The sequence below is a fragment of the Oryx dammah genome, unplaced genomic scaffold (assembly GCF_014754425.2).
Source record: "Oryx dammah isolate SB20612 unplaced genomic scaffold, SCBI_Odam_1.1 HiC_scaffold_19, whole genome shotgun sequence".
In the NCBI taxonomy this organism is placed as follows: Eukaryota; Metazoa; Chordata; class Mammalia; order Artiodactyla; family Bovidae; genus Oryx; species Oryx dammah.
The window spans coordinates 1,022,973-1,047,107 of NW_024070203.1; the positions used below are offsets into that span (position 1 = coordinate 1,022,973).

Sequence of the window (24,135 nt, forward strand, 5' to 3'; positions counted from 1 at the left end):
GATGAATGTTACAATCACTTATCAGCACTTAGAAACTTTAACACATTATCCCAAGACAAAGGGTAAAATGGAGGATGGAAATATAAAGATGAAAAGATATGATCTTGTTCTGAAAAAGTTTCATTTAGTAACTGAAACAATAGATTATTGGTTTAGACAGTGGTCCCAGACACTGGGACCTAGCTAGGGATTATGAAATAAATCATGCAGTATAAAAATGTATGTATACATAAACATGCTCTTCCCAGGTGGCTCAGTGGTAAAGAACACACTGGCAGTGCAGGAGATGCGGGCTTAATCCCTGGGTTGGGAAGATGCCCTGGAGAAGTAAATGACAACCCACTCAAGTACATGAATTTGAGCAAATTCTGAGAGACAGTGGAGGACAGAGGAGCCTGGCATGCTGCAGTCTATGGGGTCACAAAGAGTCACAACTTAGTGACTGAACAACAATGATACATAAATGTATATGTATATGCATATATATAGAAGGAAATGGCAACCCACTCAAGTACTCTTGCCTGGAAAATTCCATGGACCGAGGAGCCTGGTAGGCTACAGTCCATGGGGTTGCCAAGAGTCGGACACGACTGAGCGACTTCACTTTCTTTCTGTAGCTCCTTTTGGAGAAGGAAATGGCAACCCACTCCAATGTTCTTCCCTGGAGAATCCCATGGACGGAGGGGCCTGATGGGCTACAGTCTATGGGGTTGCAAAGGGTCGGACATGAGTAAGCAACTAAAACACACACATACACACACAAAACTTGTTTTGCAAACTTCCTTTACTTCTGCTTTAGTAAATATACTATAATTTTAGATACTTATCTGAGAGTCAGAAAATCATCAGTTTATGCCCCAAAGACTCATTATCTGCTTTGCTATTTGTTATTTAATACATACTCTGTTTTTAAGATTCAGGCCCATTTTGTTAATAACATGCAGCTTGACTAGACATTGTAATAAGTCCCAACACTTTTCTCACTTTCTGATTAGACAGTCACCCAAATCTCAACTCACATCAAATTATGTGGATAGTGAGGAACCCAACAGAACAGAACACAAGCACAAAAACAACGGGCAAAGAGAACACAAACACCCCTACCAGACTGGTCAGTGATTTGCTAATACATGGTTAACAACCGACTCTAAACAAAACACATGACAAAACCCTGAGTGGTAGCATTTGCTACTTTCTGTGGCATAAATTCTCCATCTCTGATTGCAAGCTACCTGTGTAAGACCAATGAAAGCAGAATTAGGGAGAAAAGTGCAGTAATATACTATTATACTGTCTGCCCACCAGAAAAGTATGGTGGACATAAATAACCTTGAGAGTTATAATAGTAAAGCATAGTAAACAATTAGGACATAATGGACTCAGAGTTTCTATAGCCTTTATTTTTAATGTAATTTATTTAATTTTAAGTTTGCTGCTGCTACTGCTGCTGCTGCTGCTAAGTCGCTTCAGTCGTCTCCAACTCTGTGCGACCCCAGAGACAACAGCCCACCAGGCTTCCCTGTCCCTGGGATTCTCCAGGCAAGAACCCTGGAGTGGGTTGCCATTTCCTTCTCCAATTTTAAGTTTATATAGCTTAATTGTTAATAGATGCCAAAGTACAAAATTCCTGAAAATTATTTGTTGGACTTTGGTGAGCCAGTATGAGCCGGCAGCACACCCAGCATGTAGTGCAGTGTTCAAAGGCAGGGCATGGGAGCTAAGGCTAGACTCAGCCATCTCCGGGAATTACTGGTCCAATAACCTAATCAACCTTCACCTCAGTGTTCTCATCTATGTAATTATGGTACCTACTTAACAGAGCTGTTGCAAAGATAAAATAAGGAAATACCTGTATGACACATAGTACAATATCTGAAACATAATATATTCACTCACTATATTGTTTTAAATTGTTACTACCACAATACATTACCTGTAAAATGACTCTGTTCATGCTGAAATAAAAACACTCTGAAATTTTACTGATGTGAAAACATATTTCTTATTTTGTGATCTACTAAGAGAGAGTCAGTTTTGTTTCCTAGACAGCAGATGGCAATCTGCTTCTAGAAATTGAAGGGGGAAAAATAAAAGTCTCAAGCAATATGATTGACGCAGTAATTTATAAGTTGGTTTGAAAAGAAGAAAGGGATTCTCTACATTCTGTATACATATGCAGTAAGAGGCTTCACCTTAGATAATAATTTTGGCTAGCTAAGAATCAGACTGGAGTTGAATGTTGAGAAGGATCCTGAGGCTACCTCTAGGCTTGGCAGGAGAGAGCACTTTAATATATAAATAATAGTCATTGTATTTAATGACAGGGAGGAAAGAAACCCTTAAGTCCATGCCTATAAGTTTTGTATAAAATTTATATTGTATACTTCTTGCAAAGAAAAGGAAAAAAATTCAATACAGTCCTGAGTTTGAGACATATTTACATATTTGAAACAGAGGTTGACTGAAATATGGTGATGCCTTTATAAAAAAGATTTACACCATTTATGGTCATAGAGCAAGAAGACAAATTAGCTCAGTCCAGCAGATTTGGGGAGGGGGCACCTGGAAAATGATATAAATCAAATGGGACTTGGAATCAACAGAAAAATCAACATTCCACTTGAAAATCATTCAGCAAAAATAGTGATGGTGAAGTGTCATTGGTGAAATGTGTTGATGGAAGTTATGAAAACATTTTAAGAAAAGATTATAGGGTTTGCTTTGGCTTTCCACACAGTGGGACGATCCTATCTCCACATAAAAGAACCAAGGTCAGTGGGGTTTTGCAGCAGAAGGTCAATTCCAAAGCTTCCTTAAGAGAATCAGGTAGAATTAACGGAGTCTTGGCCTTATTACCAAGAGGTACCTTATGTTTTGTGGGATGATTCTGACAGATATCTTGTTGCCAGGAATAAGTTTCCTCAAATTATAAACACCAATGCCTTGGTCCTCTAAGTATCTTCCAAGGTGCTCTATTTAGAGTCCCTACTTTTCCAAGTCTCTTTTGTCTTGAGAAACTCATGAATGGTGTGAAAAGGCAAAAAAGATATGACACTGAAAGATGAACTCCCTAGGTCAGTAGGTGCCCAATATGCTCCTGGAGAAAAGTGGAGAAATAGCTCCAGAAGGAATGAAGAGGCTAAGCCAAAGCAGAAAAAATATCCAGCTCTGGGTGTGTCTGATGGTGAAAGTAAGGTTCAATGCTGTAAAGAAAAATATTGCATAGGAACCTGTAATGTTAGGTCCATGAATCAAGGTAAATTGGAAGTGGTCAAACAGGAGATGGGAAGAGTGAACATCGACATTTTAGGAATCCGTGAATTAAAATGGACTGGAATTGGTGAATTTAATTCAGATGACCATTATATCTACTACTGTGGGCAAGAATCCCTTAGAAGAAATGTAGTACCCCTCATAGTCAACAAGAGTGTGAAATCCAGTAATTGAGTGCAATCTCAAAGATGACAGAACGATCTCTGTTCATTTCCAAGGCAGACCATTCAATATCACAGTAATCCAAGTCTATGCCCCAACCACTAATGCTAAAGAAGCTGTAGGTTCTATGAAGACCTAAAAGACCTTCTAGAACTACCACCAAAAAAAGATGTCCTTTACATCATAGGGGACTGGAATGCAAAAGTAGGAAGTCAATAGTATCTGGAGAAAGAGGAAAGTTTGGCCTTGGAGTAAAAAATGAAGCAAGGCATTTTTGTTTGAGAATGCAAAATGGTCATAGCAAAGAGTTTTACCAACAGAATGCACTGGCCATAATAAAACCCTCTTCCAACAACACAAGAGATGACTCTACACATGATATTAGCAGATGGTCAATACCAAAACCAGATTGATTATATTATTTGTAGCTGAAGGTGGAGAAGTTCTATACAGTCAGTAAAAACAACACTGGGAGCTGACTGTGGCTCAGATCATGAACTCTGTATTGCAAAATTCAGATTTAGATTGAAGAAAGTATAAAAAACCACTATGCCACTCACGTATGACCTAAATTAAAACCCTTATGATTATATACTGGAAGTGACAAATAAAGGGATTAGATATGATAGACAGAGGACCTGAAGAACTATGGACAGAGGTTCATGACATTGTACAGGAGGCAGTCATCAAAACCATCCCCAAGAAAAAGAAATGCAAAAGGACAAAATGGTTGTCTGAGGAGGGCTTACAAATATTTGAGAAAGAAGAGAAGTGAAAGGCAAAGGAGAAAAGGAAAGATATACCATTCTGAATGCAGAGTTCCAAAGAATAGCAAGGAGGAATAGGAAAACCTTCCCAAGTGATCAGTGCAAAGAAATAGAGGAAAATAATAGAAAGGGAAAGATGAGAGAGATTTTCAAGAAAATTAGAGATACCAAGGGGACATTTTATGGAAAGTGGCACAATGAAAAACAGAAACAGTATGGACCTAATTGAAGCAGAAAGTGTTAAGAAGAGGTGGCAAGAATACATGAAGAACTATACAAAAAAAGATCTTAATGACACAGATAATCATGATGGTGTGATCACTCATCTAGAGCCAGACATCTTGGAGTGTGAAATCAAGTGGGCCTTAGGAAGCATCACTACAAACAAAGCTAGTGGATGTGATGGAATTCTAGCTGAGTTATTTCAAATCCTAAAAGATGATTCTGTTAAAGTGCTGCACTCAATATGCCAGGAAATTTGGAAAACTCAGCAGTGACCACAGGATTGGAAAATGTCAGTTTCATTCCAATTTCAAACAAAGGCAATGCCAAAGAATATTCAAACTACAGCACAATTGCACTCATTTCACATGCTAGCAAAGTAATGCTCAAAATTCTCCAAGGTAGGCTTCAACAGTACATGAACCAAGAGTTTCCAGATTTTCGAGGTGGATTTAGAAAAGGCAGAGGAACAAGAGATCAAGTTGCCAACATCTGTTGAATCATAGAAAATGCAAGGGAATTCCAGAAAAACATCTACTTCTGCTTCATTGACTATGCTAAAGCCTTTGACTGGGTGGATCACAGCAAACTGGAAAATTCTTGAAGAGATGAGAATACCAGACCACTTTACCTGCCTCCTGAGAAATCTGTATGCAGTCAAGAAGCAACAGTTAGAACCGAACAAGGAACAATGGACTGGTTCCAAATTCGGAAAGGAGTATGTCAAGGGTGTATATTGCCACCCTGCTTATTTAACTTCTATGCAGAGTATATCATGCAAAATGCCTGGCTGAATAAAGCACAAGCTGGAATCAAGTTTGCCGGGAGAAATATCAATAACCTCAGATATGCAGATGACACCACCCTTATGGCAGAAAGTGAAGAGGAACTAACCTTTGATGAAGGTGAAAGAGGAGAGTGAAAAGACTGGCTTAAAACTTAATTTTCAGAAAACTAAGATCATGGCATCCGGTCCCATCACTTCATGGCAAATAGATGGAGAAACAATGGAAACAGAGTCAGACTTTACTTTCTTGGGTTCTAAAATCACTGCAGATGGTGACTGCAGCCATGAAATTGAAAAATGCTTGCTCCTTGGAAGAAAATCTATGACAAACCTAGACAGCATATTACAAAGCAGAGATATTACTTTGCCAACAAAGGTTGGTATAGTCTAAGCTATGGTTTTTCCAGTAGTCAGGTATGGATGTGAGAGTTGGATCATAAAGAAGGCTGAGCATCAAACAATTAATGCTTTTAAATTGTGGTTCTGGAGAAGACTCTTGAGAGTCCAGTGGACTGCAAATGGATCAAGCCAGTCAATCGTAAAGCAAATCAATCCTGAATACTTATTGGAAGGACTGATGCTGAAGCTGAAGCTCCAATACTTTGGCCACCTGATGCAAAGAGTTGACTCATTGGAAAAGACCCTGATGCTGGGATAAAATGAAGGCAGAAGGAAAAGGAGATGACAGAGTACAAGATGGTTGGATGGCATCACTGATTCAATGGACATGAGTTTGAGCAAGCTACAGGAGATGGTGAAGGACAGGGAAGCCTGACATGCTGCAGTCCATGGGGTCACAAAGTTTGGACACAACTGAGCTACTGAACATCAACAACTTTTTAAAAACTCATTTATCCTAGGAAAAAGACAAAGTTGCCCAATCTCACCACTTTTACTCAACATTGGTTTGAAAGTCCTTGCCACAGTAAACAGACAAGCAAAAGAAATTAAAAATATCCAAATTGAAAATGAATAAGTAAAAGTGTCACTGTTTGCAGATGACATGATACTGTACATAGAAAATAAAGGTGTCATCAGAAAAATATGGGAGTTCATTAGTGGATTTGGTAAGTTGCAGTATATAATCTAACACAGAGAAATCTCTTGCATTTCCAAGCACTAAGAATAAAAAATCAAAAAGAGAAATTAAGGCAGCAATCCCATTTATCATTTCATGAAAAATAATTAAATAACTAGGAATAAACCTTAAGGAGGCAAAGTATATATATTCTGAAAACTGACTCTGATGAAAGAAAGAAAAGATAACACAAACATAAGGAAAGATATACTTGGATTGGAAGAATCAATATTGTTCAAGCGACCATACTATCCAAAGCAATCTATAGATTCAATGAAATCTCTAACATAAAACCAATGTCATTTTTTATGGAGCTAGAATGAAAATATTAAAAATTGTATGGTAGTATAAAAAATCCCAAATAGTCAAAATAATCTTGAGAAGGAAGAATAGAGTATTTATTGCCTGCCATTGACCTGATACGGAGAAATCAGTCTTCTTGACTTCAAAGTACATGAGAAAGCTCCAGTAATCAAAATGGTGTGGATCTGGTACAAAAACAGATACATATATCAGTGAAACAGGATAGAAAGCCCAGAAATAAACTCATATTCGTATGTTACGTCTACAACAAAGGAATGAAAAATATACAATGAAGGAAAGATAGCCTCTTCAATAAGTGGTGCTGGGAAAACTGGACAGCTACATGTAAAAGAATGAAATTAGAACGCTCTTTAATACCATATACAAAATAAACTCAAAATGGATTAAAGACCTAAATGTAAGACTGGATATTAAAACTCCTAGAGGAAAACATACACAGACATCTTTGACGTCAATCACAGAAATATCTTTTTGGATCCAACTCTGAGTAATGAAAATTAAAAACAAATGGGACCTAATTAAACTTAAAAGCTTTTGCACAGCAAAGGAAATCATAAACAAAACTGAAAGACAACATATGGTCTGGGAGAAAATATTTTCAAATGATACTACCAACAGGGATTAATTTTCAAAATATATAAACAGTTCATACAGCTTAATATCAAAAAAGACCAAACAACCCAATCAAAAAATAAGCAGAAGACCTAAAATGACATTTCTCTAAAGAAGACATACAGATGGCCAACAAGCACATGAAAAGATGCTCAACATTACTAATTACTAGATAAATGCAAATCAAAACTACAATAAGACTTCACTTCACACCAGTCAAAATTGCTATCATCAAAAACTCTACACATAATAAATGTTGGAGAGGGTGTGGAAAAAAGAGAGCCCTTGTACACTGTTGGTGGAAATGTAATTGGTGCAGTCACTATGGAGAACAGGATGGAGGTTCCTTAAAAAACTAAAAATAGAATTACCATATGGTCCCTTAATCCCACTCCTGGACATATATCCAGAGAAAGTCATACTTCAAAAAGATACATGCATCCCAATGTTCACAGCAGCAGTATTTATAATAGCCAAGACATAGATAAATGGATGTACATATACACAATGGAATATTAATCAGCCATAATAAATGTAATAATGCCATTTGTAGTAACATGGATGGTCCTAGAGACTATCATACTAAGTGAAATACGTCAGAGAAAGACAAATATCATATGATACACTTACACGTGAAATCTAAAATATAATACAAATGAACTTATATATGAAACAGATGTAGACTCACAGACATAGAAAACAAACATGGTTATCAAAGGGGAAATGGTGGGAGGGATAAATTAGTAGTTTGAGATTAACATATATACACTACTAATATAAAACAGATAAACAACGTTATCTACTGTATAGCACAGGGAACTATACTCAATATCTTATAATAACCTATAATTGAAAATAATCAGAAAAACAATATATATATTTAAACTGAATCACTTTGCTGTACACCTGAAACTAACAGAACAGTTTACATTTACTCTAGGACAATAAAAATGCAAAAGAAACTTAAAAAAAAGTAATTTACATTACTTACATACATACTTTTTAAAAAATGTATTTATTTTAATTGGAGGTAAATTACTTTACAATATTGTACTGGTTTTGCCATACATCAACATGAATCCGCCATGTGTTCCCCATCCTGAACTCCCCTCCCACTTCCCTCCCCGTATCATCCCTCTGGGTCATCCCAGTGCACCAGACCCAAGCATCCTGTATCATGCATTGAACCTGGACTGGCGACTCATTTCATATATGATATTATACATGTTTCAGTGCTACTCTCCCAAATCATCCCACCCTTCCCTCTCCCACAGAGTCCAAAAGACTGTTCTATACATCTGTGTCTCTTTTGCTGTCTCTCATACAGGGTTATCATTACCATCTTTCTAAATTCTATATATATGTGTTAGTATACTGTATTGGTGTTTTTCTTTCTGGCTTACTTCACTCTGTATAATAAGGTCCAGTTTCATCCACCTCATTAGAACTGATTCAAATGTATTCTTTTTAATGGCTGCGTAATACTCCATTTTGTATATGTACCACAGCTTTCTTATCCATTCATCTGCTGGTGGACATCTAGGTTGCTTCCATGTCCTGGCTATTATAAACAGTGAAAAATATGGAACGCTTCACGAATTTGCATGTCATGCTTGCGCAGGGGCCATGTTAATCTTCTCTGTATCATTCCAATTTTTGTATATGTGCTGCCAAAGCAAGCACTTACATACATACTTTACCATCAAAGGAATATCCACAATACTGCAAACTGAAACTCTTACAGGAATATGTGCTACTTCTGAGCAGTACAGGAATTATCATTTTATCCTTATGTAAGAGAAACCTATATGCAGATCAGGAAGCAACAGTTAGAACTGGACATGGAAAAACAGACTAGTTTCAAATAGGAAAAGGAGTACATCAAGGCTGTATATTGTCACCCTGCTTATTTAACTTCTATGCAGAGTACATCATGAGAAACGCTGGGCTGGAAGAAGCACAAGCTGGAATCAAGATTGCCGGGAGAAATATCAATAACCTCAGATATGCAAATGACACCAGCCTTATGGCAGAAAGTGAAGAGGAACTAAAGAGCCTCTTGATGAAAGTGAAAGAGGAGAGTGAAAAAGTTGGCTTAAAGCTCAACATTCAGAAAACGAAGGTCATGGCATTTGGTCCCATCACTTCATGGGAAATAGATGGGGAAACAGTGAAAACAGTGTCAGACTTTATTTTCATGGTGATTGCAGCCATGAAATTAAAAGACGCTTACTCCTTGGAAGAAAAGTTATGACCAACCTAGATAGCATATTGAAAAGTAGAGACATTACTTTGCCAACAAAGGGCCATCTAGTCAAGGCTATGGTTTTTCCAGGAGTCATGTATGAATGTGAGAGTTGGACTGTGAAGAAAGCTGAGCACCAAAGAATTGATGCTTTTGAACTGTGGTGTTAGAGAAGACTCTTGAGAGTCCCTTGGACTACAAGGAGATCCAACCAGTCCATTCTAAAGGAGATCAGTGCTGGGTGTTCTTTGGAAGGACTGATGCTAAAGCTGAAACTCCAATACTTTGGCCACCTCATACGAAGAGTTGACTCATTGGAAAAGACTCTGATGCTGGGAGGGATTGGAGACAGGAGAAGAAGGGGATGACAGATGATGAGATGGCTGGATGGCATCACTGACTCGATGGACGTGAGTTTGAGTGAACTCCTGGTGTTGGTGATGAACAGGGAGGCCTGGCGTGCTGCAATTCATGAGGTCACAGAGAGTCGGACCCACTGAGCGACTGAACTGAACTGAACTGAACTGAACTGAAAGGGTAGGTACTTTGCAGTCAATTCAAATATTTTTTTCTATACTCAAGAACATTTAGTAAAATATTTTTTTCTTTCACTTTTAGAGCTTTAGAAACATAATATAGAGAACAAGCTTTAGAAACATAATATAGAGAACAATGTAACAAACCTTTTTGTATTCAGCCCCTAAAGTTCCAAATGTTCACATTTTGTCATTTTGGCTTCTGATCTATTAATTTGGCTATAAAAGAACCAGATAACTTTTGATAAAACTGAGGTTCCTCTTTTTTTCCCAGCCCATCTCTCTGCTTCCCTCACCAGACACAATTATTATCATGGATCAGGTGTTTATCTTTTCAGCCTATAAATTTGTACCCTTATTACATTCCTAATCCATAACCCATCTATAGTATTGTTTAATGCTCATTATTAAATTTACATGGTGATATAGTTCCATATAATATTTGTAACTTGCTTCTTTCAGTCATTCATCTTTATCTTTTTGTGATCTGATGTAGAAAATTATATATATAGGTCATTTCTATATTTGATATGTAGTTATTCCATCACATAAATATTCTATATTTTACATTTTATTGGAAAAGAATATTTCATTTTCCCTAAAAGCAATCCTGAAAAAAAAACAGGTAATTTATCATCTTCAAAAACATTATTGGTTTCAATTTCTAATTTCAAATTTAGTCCAGTGCAGAAAATCTAGAAATCAATCAAGTGAATAACAAACAGAATCTTCTCCAATCCATTTAAAGTATTAAGTGAATATTAATATTCTATTAATATTTTGATATGGGGCTTTCTAAGGATACATACATTTACAAAAAATGACATCCCAGTGCACAGGCCACTTGTCAAAGGGTTCATGAATATTTTGATTCTTTCACATGTTCTTATTCTGATTTGATCACAATGAATTTAAAAAGGCATCTATTGAGAGAAGTTGCAAAAATAAAGTCTTATTTCCAAGTGCAGAATCACTGAGAGCCTGGGCAATGCACCGGTGAGCAGGCTGGGGGGGGTCGATGGCAGGCAAGCTGCACACAGACACGGTCTTCGTTTACCCTGTGTACCTGCCACCACTCTCACAAGTGTGACAATGTGTGAACTCCTTCTTGGTCTCCACCAGTGGTTTTACATACACATGTTAAACTGAAATTACTTGGGAAAAAAAAAAAAAAAGGATGCTTGCTTGTTTTGGTGTTAACAATTTGGTACAAAAGTAACATTCTTTATTTTTACTTTTATACACATACTTATATAATTTGGTATTAAGTCCTCTTAAGATTCCAAAATGAAAGGAAGCAGCAGCACTATTATAGTCATAGCACCGTTACTCACAATTGTCCAAAACGGAAATAATCCAGAAATCTATCAATACATGTAAATGTGCACAAAATGTGTAATATACACACAACAAAATACTATTCAGACATAAAAATCAATGAGATTCTGAGTATGTTGCAACATGGATGCACCTTGAAAATATACGCCAAGTGAAACAAGCCAGCCACAATAGGACAAATACTGTACAATTCCATTTATATGAGGTCCCTGAAAAGGGGGAGCAGGGCCCCAGGGAGGAGAACAAGTGAGGTTACTGAGTAGCGGGTACAGAATTCCAGCCTGGGATGGTGATCAAGTTCTAAAGTAGGACGGGGTGATGCTTACCTAGCACTGTGAATGGACTCCATGCCACTGAATTGTACACTTAACATGGAAAATTTTATGTTATATATTTTACCAAAATAAAATAAGAGAAAATCAATCATTTTAAGCGATTATACAAAGCTAGCATTTTTACATTGACTATTTCATTATTTTTTGGTGGGGCGAAACATGTTGGAAGAGTTGGAGGCTCCGGTGGGAGAGTCTGTTTGCTTTCTGAAAGGATTTCTATTTTTCAGTTCTTGTAGGAGAAGAGAGCCTTTGGGAGACAGTGTTTGTCTGACTAAACAAGATGTTGAGGGGATTTTCCCTTAGCAAACACAGAGCAGGATTTTTTCAGCCTCGGCACTACTGACATTTTGGTCCCAGTAAGTATTCTGCAGGGGTGTCCTGTGTGCTCAGGATGTTCACCAGCTTGCCTGGCCTCCACCCGCTGTACTTTTAACAAAATCCTAGCCCTGGCTGAGAACCGTTGCTGTAAAGCCACTTAAAACAGAAACAATAGTGAAAGCCAGAGCTGGCCATTAAAATGTGGGTTAAAGGTATTAAGATCCTGTTCTCTGTGATTCTTTCAAATACCTCCTCATCTGTCACTACACAAATTGTAAGTCCCTCAGCCCACACTTGGGGTTGTCCACAATCTGTCTGCAAATCTTTCTAGTCCTACACCACCCACCACTCTCTCGAGAAACCTTCTGTCTCATGAAAACGTGCCTCATTTCAAACACCTATTCACTCTCTCACAACATACTTTTTATCACATCTTCCCTTTGCCTAGAATTCCCAGGTCTTCTCCTCCCTTGATCGGACTTCTATTTATAAGTGATGCCTTTGCTGCTGGTTCAGATGCCACCTCCTTCCTGAATGCTTCCTTGATTCTTCGGACCAAAGTATCCTTTCTCTTGGAAGCCCGGTGGCGTCTGCTAAATGGCCTGACCTATTCACGTGGCAAATCCACACTGCACAATTTGGGGTGTATATCTTACGAGTTAAAGCCTCTCCTTCAGTTCCTAGCACAGGGACTTCCACATAGAGTGTGTGTGGTGGATGCATGAGAGTTACAAGGGGAGAAAGAGCGAGGTTTCTAACTATTAAAACGTCATTTGCAAGCGAATCAAAAACCAATACAATATTGTAAGGTAATTAACCTCCAATTAAAATAAATAAATTTATATAAAAAAAAGAAGGCTCCTTTACCAGGTTTGTGCCACAGAAATGCTTCGGGCCCAAAACAACTCATCCGTCTAACTACTGCATGAAATTCAACTTTAAAAGTTGGATTTAAAAGTTGCCTTTAAAAGTCCTTTGTTTTTGTGAGTTTTTTTTTTTTTTCAGATTTTAAGGATGTATTGAAATAAGCAGAGGCTAGTTGATAAGAGTCTCTCTTTAACAAGTCCTTAGCAGACTGTTGTAGGGTCCCTGGGGATGAGAGTATCACTGGAGAACCATGGTTCACGCTAAGGAGAAGCAAGCCAGTGAGAGGAGATGCATGACACACCACAGCTGGACTGATTTGCCATAAGTGTATCAGACATATATGCAAATGTACTTGTATGTATAAATATATATCTAGAAATGCATAGATACGTGTGTATGTATATGTATATATATATATATATATGTATTTCTTTTGTGGGTTGTATTAAAAGAAGGAATTTAAAAAAACTTAAGATCACAGCAGAAATACTGGAGATAATATGAAAGATAAATATGCTCATTTTTAGGCAGATAGGCATTCATGACAGCTGAAATAAAAGCTTTTTTTTTTTTCCAGTTAGAAGCAGGACATATTTCTTTCTATTCATTATTTCTTATAATGTTCTTGTAGCTTCAGAGGCAAAAGACTGGTAGAGAGACACCGACTTTCACTCTTTCTAAGCTACAAAAAAATGACTGTTGTTTCTAAATTTAGCTCATTATAATTATCTGGTTTTCCCCCAAACATGCCTGACTTGCCTGATTAGTCTAATCAGGGGGTCTAATGACTAAACTAAGGGGAAGGATGGCTGGCAACTAATGTATCCCTAGTGTCATATATGAGGATATATCTCTGTGGTGGTTACAGCAGATTAAACTGGTGTTTTCACACTGCAGGCGTGTATTCTACAGACATACCCTGAGCTGGTATATGCAAACCATGGTCTTCCAGAACCAGAGCTCCTGGAAGGATGGTGGAAGCTGTGGTGGGACGTGGAGGAAGAGGAGCCCAAGATTCAGTCAGGCAGCTGTGAGGCTCCCTGCCCAGCAGCCACCTTGACCCTGTGGAGGCAAGACATCTAGGCTGGCCTCCTAGATGCTAAACAAGCCTCCTTCACTTGCTGACTCAGCCTGATTGAGGCTTTCCATCCACAGTCAAGGATAAAGCTTTCCACAAAAGCAATTGACTTCAACATACAAGTGACTGGTGTCATTCATCTATTACTCATTTGTTCATTCATTGGACACATGTAGTACCCATGTGCACCAGGGGTGGTAGACAAACAGGAGTGACCCTTGCAAATATCTTCCAGTTGCCCAGGAGGGAGGTGCCTGGGCTAAGGGAAGGTTTGCTCCCAGACTCAGCTTACAGAGTTCACATATTAGCCAGACCACCAGGTCACTTAGGCTTCTATCAAGGGCTGCACTATAAGGCCAGGCGGTTGATGACTCTAATTCAAGCTGCATTTGCCACGCTCATCAGACGAGCAAGCCTGTGAGGAAAGCACCTGCTGATGCTTCTGCCCCCAGTCTGCACCCAGCCACTCCTGTTGCCCTTTGACGCTGCCCTTTGCCAGCACAATTCCAATTGCTGAGGAAATACATACAAAACAGACAGAAAGCTTCACCCTCAGCATGTGAACATTCCAGCAAGGGAGCCAGACGACAAACACACTGTGTAAACACATAAAACACACAGGACTTCCCAAAGAGTCAGTGTGATGGAAAAGCAGGGATCAGGAAAGGGGCAGAGTGTAGGGAGCCGGGTATGGGTCACCATCCCTTTGCAGAAGCAGATTTGGAGGGAGAGGGGGATAAAGAGTCTGAGGGCCTAGAACCTTTCAAGGTTGGGGGTGTGGAAAGTCAAGAAAAAGAGGAGGACCAGGGGTGCATCAGGTCAGCATTGGGGGAGGGCTTGCATTTTATTTTCCCCCAGGCTTCCCTTGTAGCTCAGCTGGGAAAGAATCTGCCTGCAGTGTGGGAAACCTGGCTTCGACCCCTGGGTTGGGCAGATCCACTGGAGAAGGGAAAGGCTACCCACTCCAGAATTCTGGCCTGGAAAATCCCATGGACTAGTCCATGAGGTTGCAAAGAGTCAGACATGGCTGAGAGACTTTCAGGAATAGGGACAGAGTGATGCTTCACTTCACGTCACTTCTGGCTGCTCCTAAAACCAGTTACAACATTGCCCAGAGGTCCTCTAAGATGCTGCAGTTGATGAGGGATCTTCATTTGTCAAGGTTGGTCCCTCTCCACCCTTGCCACCCAGCAATACTCTGAGGATCAAAGGAGACAAAAGCTTTGAAAGGAACTTTGAAAACAAGGAACGCTGTCCATGTTGGCAAGAGAACATCACTGCAGAACTGGGCTAGAAATAAGCAGGGTGATGATTCCTGTATCCAAACATTAGTGACTGCAGTAGAAAGATGAGAGAGGGAGGAAGAGAGAGATGGAGAGATGGCCAGAGAGATGGAGAGATCAAACACAGGCTTGATTCCTCATGAACCTAAGTGCCAACCTGCTTGTCAGCTGACTCTTCTTTCTCCCTTCCTCTCCTACAGGGCAGAGCTCCGATCCTCTGGTGCAATTTTGCTCCTGAACCATTTGACTGCAAAACCCAGGCTCCATTCTAGGACAAAAATACTGACTTTATCCTGTTAAGTAAATGTGTAAATTGAAAGGCAGGCTAATTTTGCCACCTCTCAACTTACTCAGGCAATAGAGATTAACAATAATTGCCAACTAGAAGAGGAGGAACATGGATGAGAAAAATATGTCTCTTAAGAACACATAACAAGGGTCAAGATTAAATAATAGATTAATGAATAATTTTATGCAAGAAACAAAATTAATAATTTCCTAACAGTAACAGTTTTGTTCTTTAAAAAAATCAAAATTTTCATTATTTCATAGATGCCCTCTAAATTTATTAGCAAGCATTGATAAATTTGAAAACTATTTCTTTTGCTCAGTTACTTCTAAAATAGTAGGTAGGGAGTCTGCAATTAGTTTATGATTCATAAATTTCAAATTAGTAATTATTTAGAAAAGGAAACTAATTTTCTTAAAACAACATGAAAGCTAAACCTTTAATCTCATTAGACTGTGATCCATTTTTAAACATGAATTACAGAAAGAATGTTAAAAAATAATACTTATTAATAGAAATGATTTAGAAAAGTTAAAATGAATCTAACAAACACACATGGAAGTATTTTACATATTATGTACTATGAAGGAAACTAATCATAAGTGTCTATTGACAGATGAATGGATTAAGAAAATGTGGTACCTATATGTGATGGAGTACTATTCAGTTATAAAAAAGAATGGAATAATGCCATCTGCAGCAACACAGATGGACCTATAGATTATTATACTAAATGAAGTAAGTCAGAGAAAGACAAAAATCAAATGATACCACTTATATGTGGAATCTAAAATATGATACGAGTGGATTTATTTACAAAACAAAGACTCATAGACAGAGAAAACAAACATGGTTACCAAAGGGGATAGCAGCGGGGAAGGGGAGTGGGGGAGATAAATTAAGAACCTGGGGTTAACTGCTGCACACTATATACATAAAATAGGTAAACAGCACTGTCCTGCTGTAGACCACAGGGAACCATATCAATAACTTGTGCTAATCATAATGAAAAAGAATGTGTGTATATAAAGTGAAGTCGCTCAGTCGTGCCTGACTCTTTGTGACCCCATGGACTGTAGCCCACCAGGCGCCTCTGTCCATGGGATTCTCAAGGCAAGAATACTGGAGTGGGTTGCCATTTCCTTCTCCAGGGGATCTTCCCGACCCTGGGATCAACCCGGGTCTCCCTCATTGCAGGCAGATTCTTTACTGTCTGAGCCACCAGGGAAGCCCTCTGTGTGTGTGTGTGTGTGTGTGTGTGTGTGTGTGTGTGTGTGCGTGTGTGTGCGTGTATATGTATAGAACTGAGAGCTTCCCAGTGATCGCACTAGTGATAAAGAACCTGCCTGTCAATGCAGGAGACATAAGCGACGCGGGTCAGATCCTTAGGTCAGGAAGATCCCTGGGTCAGGAAGATCCCCTGGAGGAGGGCATGGCAACCCATCCAGTATTCTTGCCTGAAGAATCTCATGGACAGAGGAGGCTGGCGGGCTACAGTCCATGAAGTCGCAAAGAGTCAGACATGACTCAAGCGACTTAGCCCATTTACACACATATAATTGACTCATTTTGCTGTACACCCAAAACTAACACACTGTAAATTAGTTATATTTCAAGATTTTCTTTTTAATAAAAGGGATCATAGACAAATGTGTTGGATGAAGTAGATCAAAGCAATTGATCTGAAGGTGGCCTGGCTTCACTGGGTGAAATGTATTTGGGTATATTGCGCTCACCATTCACAGTCTACCCATTACATTTGGTTTCCCAAGTTAATTAGAGGGTACTTTTTTCCCATCTTCTCTACTTTTGAGGCCTTGAGTCAGCATGCGATTTGGCCATGGGGTGCAGCCTTTGAGGTGCGGTCTGCTTAGAAGCGGTCTGGGTCAGGGGCTGCAGCACCCAGCACGTGCCAACAGCACATGGTGCCCCCCCCAGCTGCCTCTGGCTCACAGCTGGTTATGGGGGACAGTGTTTGTGCCCAAACACCAGCGCTGAGAAGAAACACAGGCAGAGTAAGAACGTCCCTGGGAGAGCTTTTTGGAAATGTGACATATTCTTACATGTGAAAATTTTAGGAGGTTCCTATAAGTACCTATATGGAATGGATTTGGGCATTTTCATGAGAAAAGATCTTATTCATTTTTTACTGGTACATACCATCAGTATGAATGAACTCTATGTGTGTCTCAGCAGTAATCTGATGTGTAACCACCAGTTTGTGTTAAAATGTCATAAATAGTCTCCCATTAAAACAGCACAGCACAATGCTCTATGCTTCATTAAGCAGCTGCTTGCTGTGATTGTAAGAAGCAACTTTCCTTTTTTCATTTGGATATTAACATGGTTATTTTCAGTTCAGAAGGTGAAAAGTATTAGACACAGATTCAAATGGACAAGGAAGTCGAGTTGGGAAGACAGAATAATGCCCCTTAAAGAGGTCCATGTGCTAATGCCCAGAACCTGTGATGTCACCTTACATGGCAAAGAGACTTTGGAGAGGTGATTAAGCGATGGCTTTTGAGATGAAGAGACTTTCCTCAATTACCAGAGGGGCCCAATGCAATCACGGGGGTCCTTGTGAGAGGGAGGAGGAAGGTCTGAGGGATATGGGTTCAGGAGCCAAGGAATGAAGGTGGCTCTGGAATCTGGGACAGGAAGGACGTGGGTTCTCTCCTGGCATCTCCAGAAGAAAGGCAGCTCGGCCAACTCCTGATCCTAGCCACGGGACATCTTGGACTCCTGACCTCCAGAACTGTGTTGTTTCAAGCCACTAAGTTTGCAGTTATTTGTTACAGCAGAAATATGCAGTAAATGCAGAGGATTTATACATTGATTTGCTCTCCTATTTTCTAATAAGCACTACAGGCTCAGTAAAAACAGAAGATAAAAATGTGTGTGTGTGTGCACTCACACTCAGTTATGATTGACTCTTTGCAACCCCATGGATTGTAGCCACCAGGTTCCTCTGTCCATAGAATTTTCCAGGCAAGAAAACTGGAGCAGGTTGCCATTTCCTTCTCCAGGGAATCTTCCCGACCCAGGGATCAAGCCTGCACCTCCTGCATAGGTGGTTTCTTTACCAGTTGAGCCACTGGGGAAGCCCAAGATAAAACTTCAGTTCAGTTCAGTTCAGTTCAGTCGCTCAGTCATGTCCAACTCTTTGCGACCCCATGAATGGCAGCATGCCAGGCCTCCCTGTCCATCACCATCTCCTGGAGTTCACTCAGACTCAAGTCCATTGAGTCAGTGATCCCATCCAGCCATCTCATCCTCTGTTTATTTAAGGATAAAAACCAAAGACGTAGAAGTACCTGCCAGTTCTCAAATGCACAGCTTAAGAAGCCACTCTGGGAGCTTCTGTGGATGTCCCTCCTTTGTGATCTGTCACAGGTGATTTTAAACCCTGGGCACAGGGCACAGACCATACTTAGGAACATAGCTCAGCAGACACCCCACAAGAAGAGGTGGCTGGAAAATTTTCTAAGGAAACTTTGGCACATGATTCTACACTTAATCAATCAGTAAAATTTTGTTTATTACAAACATTCTTTGTGGTTTGTGGAGAGTCTATAGATAATGCAGTTACCCAGATGACCTTGCATCTGAGCACGAGCTAAGCAGGTGATAAGGACGGAACGTCTGTGTCCCCTCAGACTTACACGCAGAAGTGCTAACCCCCTGTGATGGTATCTGGAGGGAGACTATGGGAAGTAACTGGATTCCAATAAGATAATGAGGGCGAGGCCCTCACAGCTGGATCAGTGCCCTTACAAGCAGAGGAAGAGAGAATACAGGTGCTTCTGCCATGTAGAAATACAGCTTAAGGCACAGTCTTCATCTCAGACTCTAGAGAAATCAGTTTCTGTTATTCAAGCCACCCGGTCTATGGTCTCCTGTTACAGCATCCAAGAAATAATGATGTTTCCTACAAGGAAAGGTCACATTGGTGCTGAAGAATGGGGAGATTCAGGACGCTGCAACCTTAGTCACCTTGGGAATGTGACGGTTTCCCCAGATTGGTCAAGAAAGGGTGCGTGCAGGAGGTGGATTTTCTTAGACTTCTTGAGGGAAAAAACGGGGGTGTCCAGACACATGCTCTCTGCTTTGGTCTCTGGGATTGAGACTCACCTTTCCTGAGATTACAGAGAAAAGGCGGAAGTCATGCAAGGGGCATCTCAGTGATGAAACCCTGAATGTAGAGACTGAAACTCCTTGGTCCTAGTTTATTTGGCCATAAGAAGCATTGCAAGAGACACAGAGGGAAGAACTCAAAAGTATGAAACAAAGCTTCCTGAAGGCAGTTACGACAGCAACACTCAAGTGCTTCAGTGAGAGGGGACAGAGGTCTCAGAACATGAGAAAAATGGTAAAAGAGAAGTATGGTGTCCAAGGAGAAAATAAGTGGTTTTTTTTAATAAAGTAGAAGTGAAAGAGATAGAGGGACGATTTGAGAGAAGAATAATGTCAGAAATGATCAGCTGTTGAGAGATGTGGAGAAAACCGTAATATATCTTTAAAAAAATCCCTCAAAACTTCATGAGTGGAGACTCTGCAATAAACACGCTTCAGAAGGAGAGATAAATGACTGTGGCATTTCAGCTGTGATGGAGTATTTAGCTCCAAATGTCTCCCACAATGACAGAACATAATCCATGAAACTTGGTTACAGACAATTTGAGAGGAAGACAAGTGGACTTGTCCCTCATTTATAAGCCTGCTCCAGTCGAGCTCGAGGAGAGAACAATGTGTCCAAGGGTGCAGGTGCTACAGACGAGAACCAGAACCCAGGACTGAGCTCTGCTGCCCTTCCTGGAGGGCTGTAAGTGGCGGAGGGTCTGGGAAGGTCTGTGGAATGGAAATTGTGGTAGAGAGCACTTTTGTGGGCAGATGGTGAATTGTCTAGAACACTCAGGTTGAGCAACTCTGAAGAATATTTTCACCACCATTTACAGAGTGCAGTTTTGAGCCCACCACGTCACTGACTTGGGTCCTACCATTACTGGAAGCTTATCTTTCTCTCCATCCTCATCACAGCCATCCACACAGGCACCGTCATTCACCTCTCGGCCCAAGTGCCATCACAACACTCAACTCCCTTTCTTGTCTATCAGCTGCTCTTCCCGAGATGCCCAGCTAAAAGTCAAGTGACATAATGAAACACAGCTTTTCCACATTCGTGAATGTGGTCGTAGCGGTATTAGTGTTAGTTGCTCAGTCGTGTCCAACTCTTTGCAACCCCATGAACTGTAGCCCACCAGGTTCCTCTGTCCATGGGATTCTCCAGTAAAGAATACTATAGTCGATTGCCATTCCCTTCTCCAGAGGATCTTCCCAACCCAGGGATTGAACCCGGGTCTCCTACATTGCAGGTAGATTCTTTACCATCTGAACTACAGGAAACGTGCTCATGCCTTTTCCCAGCAGTTATAAGATGCACACATCAGACACAACTTGGGAAATGAGTACATTACATGACTACTATAAAAAGCTGCATTCTTAAACACTACATGTGCCCGGCTCTGAGAGTCCCCGGGTACCCAGAGATAGGAAAGGGTAGAGGACAGTCCCACTCAGGACAGAGGAAAGGATATCATCACCAGACATCATCATTTTGGTGATGTCTCCAGGTGGCCTATGTCTTCTTTGTGAGTCTGTCAATGATTTGCTGCCAAAAAGAGCAGAAACCTGCCATTTTCTAGGAACATTTCCCCAGGAGGCCCAGTATGTCCTTCGGGTTTGCAATGTATCTTATTCTTTCTACTATAGATAAGGGAGCTATTCAAATATTTGACTTATCACATATCTACTCTTTGGAACGTATGCATGCATTCATAACCTATCAAATCTACTTTAAAAAGTAAGGAAAGCCCCTGATGATGACGTGTAATGGGTTAGTAGTTAGTTAGCAGTCTCCTCAGTATTCCACTCGCCCCCTCACCCTTGGAAAGATTTAAGGTAAGTGTGTAAGGACACAAACTTTGACCTTCGACCCTGTGGATTTGAATCTCAGTTCTCACGACCTAGTGTCCAAGTGACTTACCCTCCCCAAGCCAGGATTTCCCCATCAAGCCAGGTAATGATGGGGAGGGATTCAAGGTGGCAGAGGAGTAGGACATGGAGCTCATCTCCTCCCCCAAATACAGGCCAAGAGAACAGAGCTTCTCATGCACTCAGATGCCCAGTCCTGTCCAACTCTTTGTGACCCCGTGCACTGTGGCCCACCAGGCTCCTCTGTCCATGGGATTTTTCAGGCAAGAATACTGGAGTGGTTTGCCCTTTCCTCCTCCAAGGGATCTTCCTGACCCAAGGATTGAACTCACGTGCTCTGTTTTGGCAGGTGGATTCTTTACCCCTGAGCCACCTGGGAAGTCTTCATAAGAATAGTATATGCCCTCAAATGGGAGCCATGAGGAACTCTATGTGGTCCACCTGAACTTGCACACGCTATGATAAGGGGAGCTGAGAGGTATCTCACTCAAAATATAGAAGGAGACACTAGCCTAATGGGTCTGTGCTGGTGTAGGGAGGAGGGGCTCCAGGGCCTGGATGTGCAGAGTGGAGACAGGAGAGGGGGCACAGTGTCCGCCAGAGGGGCCTCCATAAAGGGCATCAGTGAGGCACCAGGCAGGGGACGGGATGGGAGCAGAGGGACCAGAAAGGAGGCCAAAAGAGACCCATGAGCAGGAACCAAGCATAAGAATCAGAATCAGCTGTGGCTCCCATGGGCAGACAGATGCGGAGCTTGAGTCACCTACAGAGAAGCTCCAGAAGCACCAGGCCAGCGATGAGCTGATGAAAGATGATGCGTGAGGAGTTACTTCATGAGTAAGACTCACCAGGGGACATAGCTTCCTTCAATGCACCAACTATGGAGGCCTGGACGATGGGCTAGATGGGGAGTGACAGGGAGACAATTTTTCTTGGACTGAGAGAACCATCCACAGGGCCCCAGCAGCTTTACTGAGTATTCGTCTGAGCTGGTCCTCACTGGGGTTGCTTTTGGAATATTAGATAATTCTTAATTTTGCACAGTCTTGGAGAATAATCCCTTTGTGATCACATCATTGCAAATATTTTTTTCCCAATATGTAGGTTGTCTTTTTGTTTTGTTTACTGTTTCTTTTACTGTGCAAAAGCTTTTGAGTTTAAGTAGGGCTCATTTTCCCTTCATAGACCACAGCCTTGGTGTGGTAAAGGGGCTTGCATAACTCAGTGAAGCTATGAATCACGCCATGCAGGGCCACACAAGAGGAACAGGTCACCGTGAAGAGTTTTGACAAAATATGGTCCACCTGAGGAGGAAATGGCACCCACTCCAGTATTCTTGCCTGCAAAACCCCATGGATAGTATTAAAAGGCAAAAATAAATCACTCCAAAAGATGAGCTCCCCGCCCCCCGATCCAGAGATGTCCAATATGCTACCAGGGAAGAGTAGAAGGTGATTACTGACAGTTCCAGAAAGAACGAAGCAATTGGGACAAAGTGGAAATGACGCTAAACTGTGGACGTGTCTGATTGTGAAAGTAAGTCTGTAAAGAACGATCTTGCATAAGAATCTGCATTACTAGGTCCATGAATCAAGGTAAATTGGACATGGTCAAGTGGGAGATGGCAAGAATGAACATTGATATCTTAGGAATCAGTGAACTAAAATGAAATGGACAGGAATGGGAGAATTTAATTAAGATGACCATTATATCTATTATTGTCAGCTAGAATCCCTTAGAAGAAGCAGAGTAGCCCTCATAGTCAACAACAAAAGAGTCTGAAATGCAGTATTCCACTGCAATCTCAAAAACGACAGGATGGTCTCAGTTTATTCCAAGAGCAAAGCATGCAATATCACAGTAATCCAATTCTATGCCCAACCACTGCTGCCAAAGAAGCTAAAGTTGACCAGATCTATGAAGACCTATGGGGCTTCCCTAGTGGCTCAGATGGTAAAGAAACTGTCTGCAATGCAGGAGATTCAGGTTCAATCCATGGGTCAGGAACATTGCCTGCAGAAGGGAATGGCTACCCACTCCAATATTCTTGCCTGGAGGATTCCATGGACAAAGGAGCCTGGTGGGCTATAATCCATGGGGTCACAAAGAGTCAGACAAGATCGAGTGAATAACACTTTCACACATACTACACACCTAGATCTACAACACCTAGAACTAACACCAAAAAAGATGTCATTTTTATTATCGGGGATTGGATGCAAAATAGGAAATCAAGCACTATCTGGAATAACACACAAATATGGCCTTGGAGTACAAAATGAAGCAGCACAAAGGCTAACAGAGTTTTGTCAGCAAAACATGCTGGTCATAAAAAATACCCATTTCCAACAACCCGAGAGATGACTCTACACATGGACATCACCAGATGGTCAGCACTGAAATCAGGTTGATTACGTTCTTTGAGGCTGAAGATGAAAAATCTCTATACAGTAAGCAAAAACAAGACTTCAAGCTGACTGTGGCTCAGATCATGAGCTCCTTATTGTACAACTCAGACTTAAATTAAAGAAAGTAGGAAAAACCACTTGGCCATTCAGATATGACCTCGGTCAAATCCCTTACAATTATACATTGGAGGTGACTAATAGATTAAAGGGATTAGATCTGGT

The 24,135-nt window shown here is 40.7% G+C and overlaps 1 protein-coding gene and 1 non-coding gene across 3 annotated transcripts in view; both read right to left on the minus strand.

Annotated features, from left to right (window-relative positions):
- The window catches only part of KCNQ5 (potassium voltage-gated channel subfamily Q member 5), a 626,149-nt gene that overhangs the window by 388,585 nt on the left and 213,429 nt on the right, over nucleotides 1-24,135 (minus strand). The gene's annotated exons all lie outside the window — the stretch shown is intronic.
- Nucleotides 8,802-8,908, minus strand: LOC120879147. Its single transcript, XR_005724715.1, has one exon. It is a non-coding gene; the product is annotated as a U6 spliceosomal RNA (small nuclear RNA).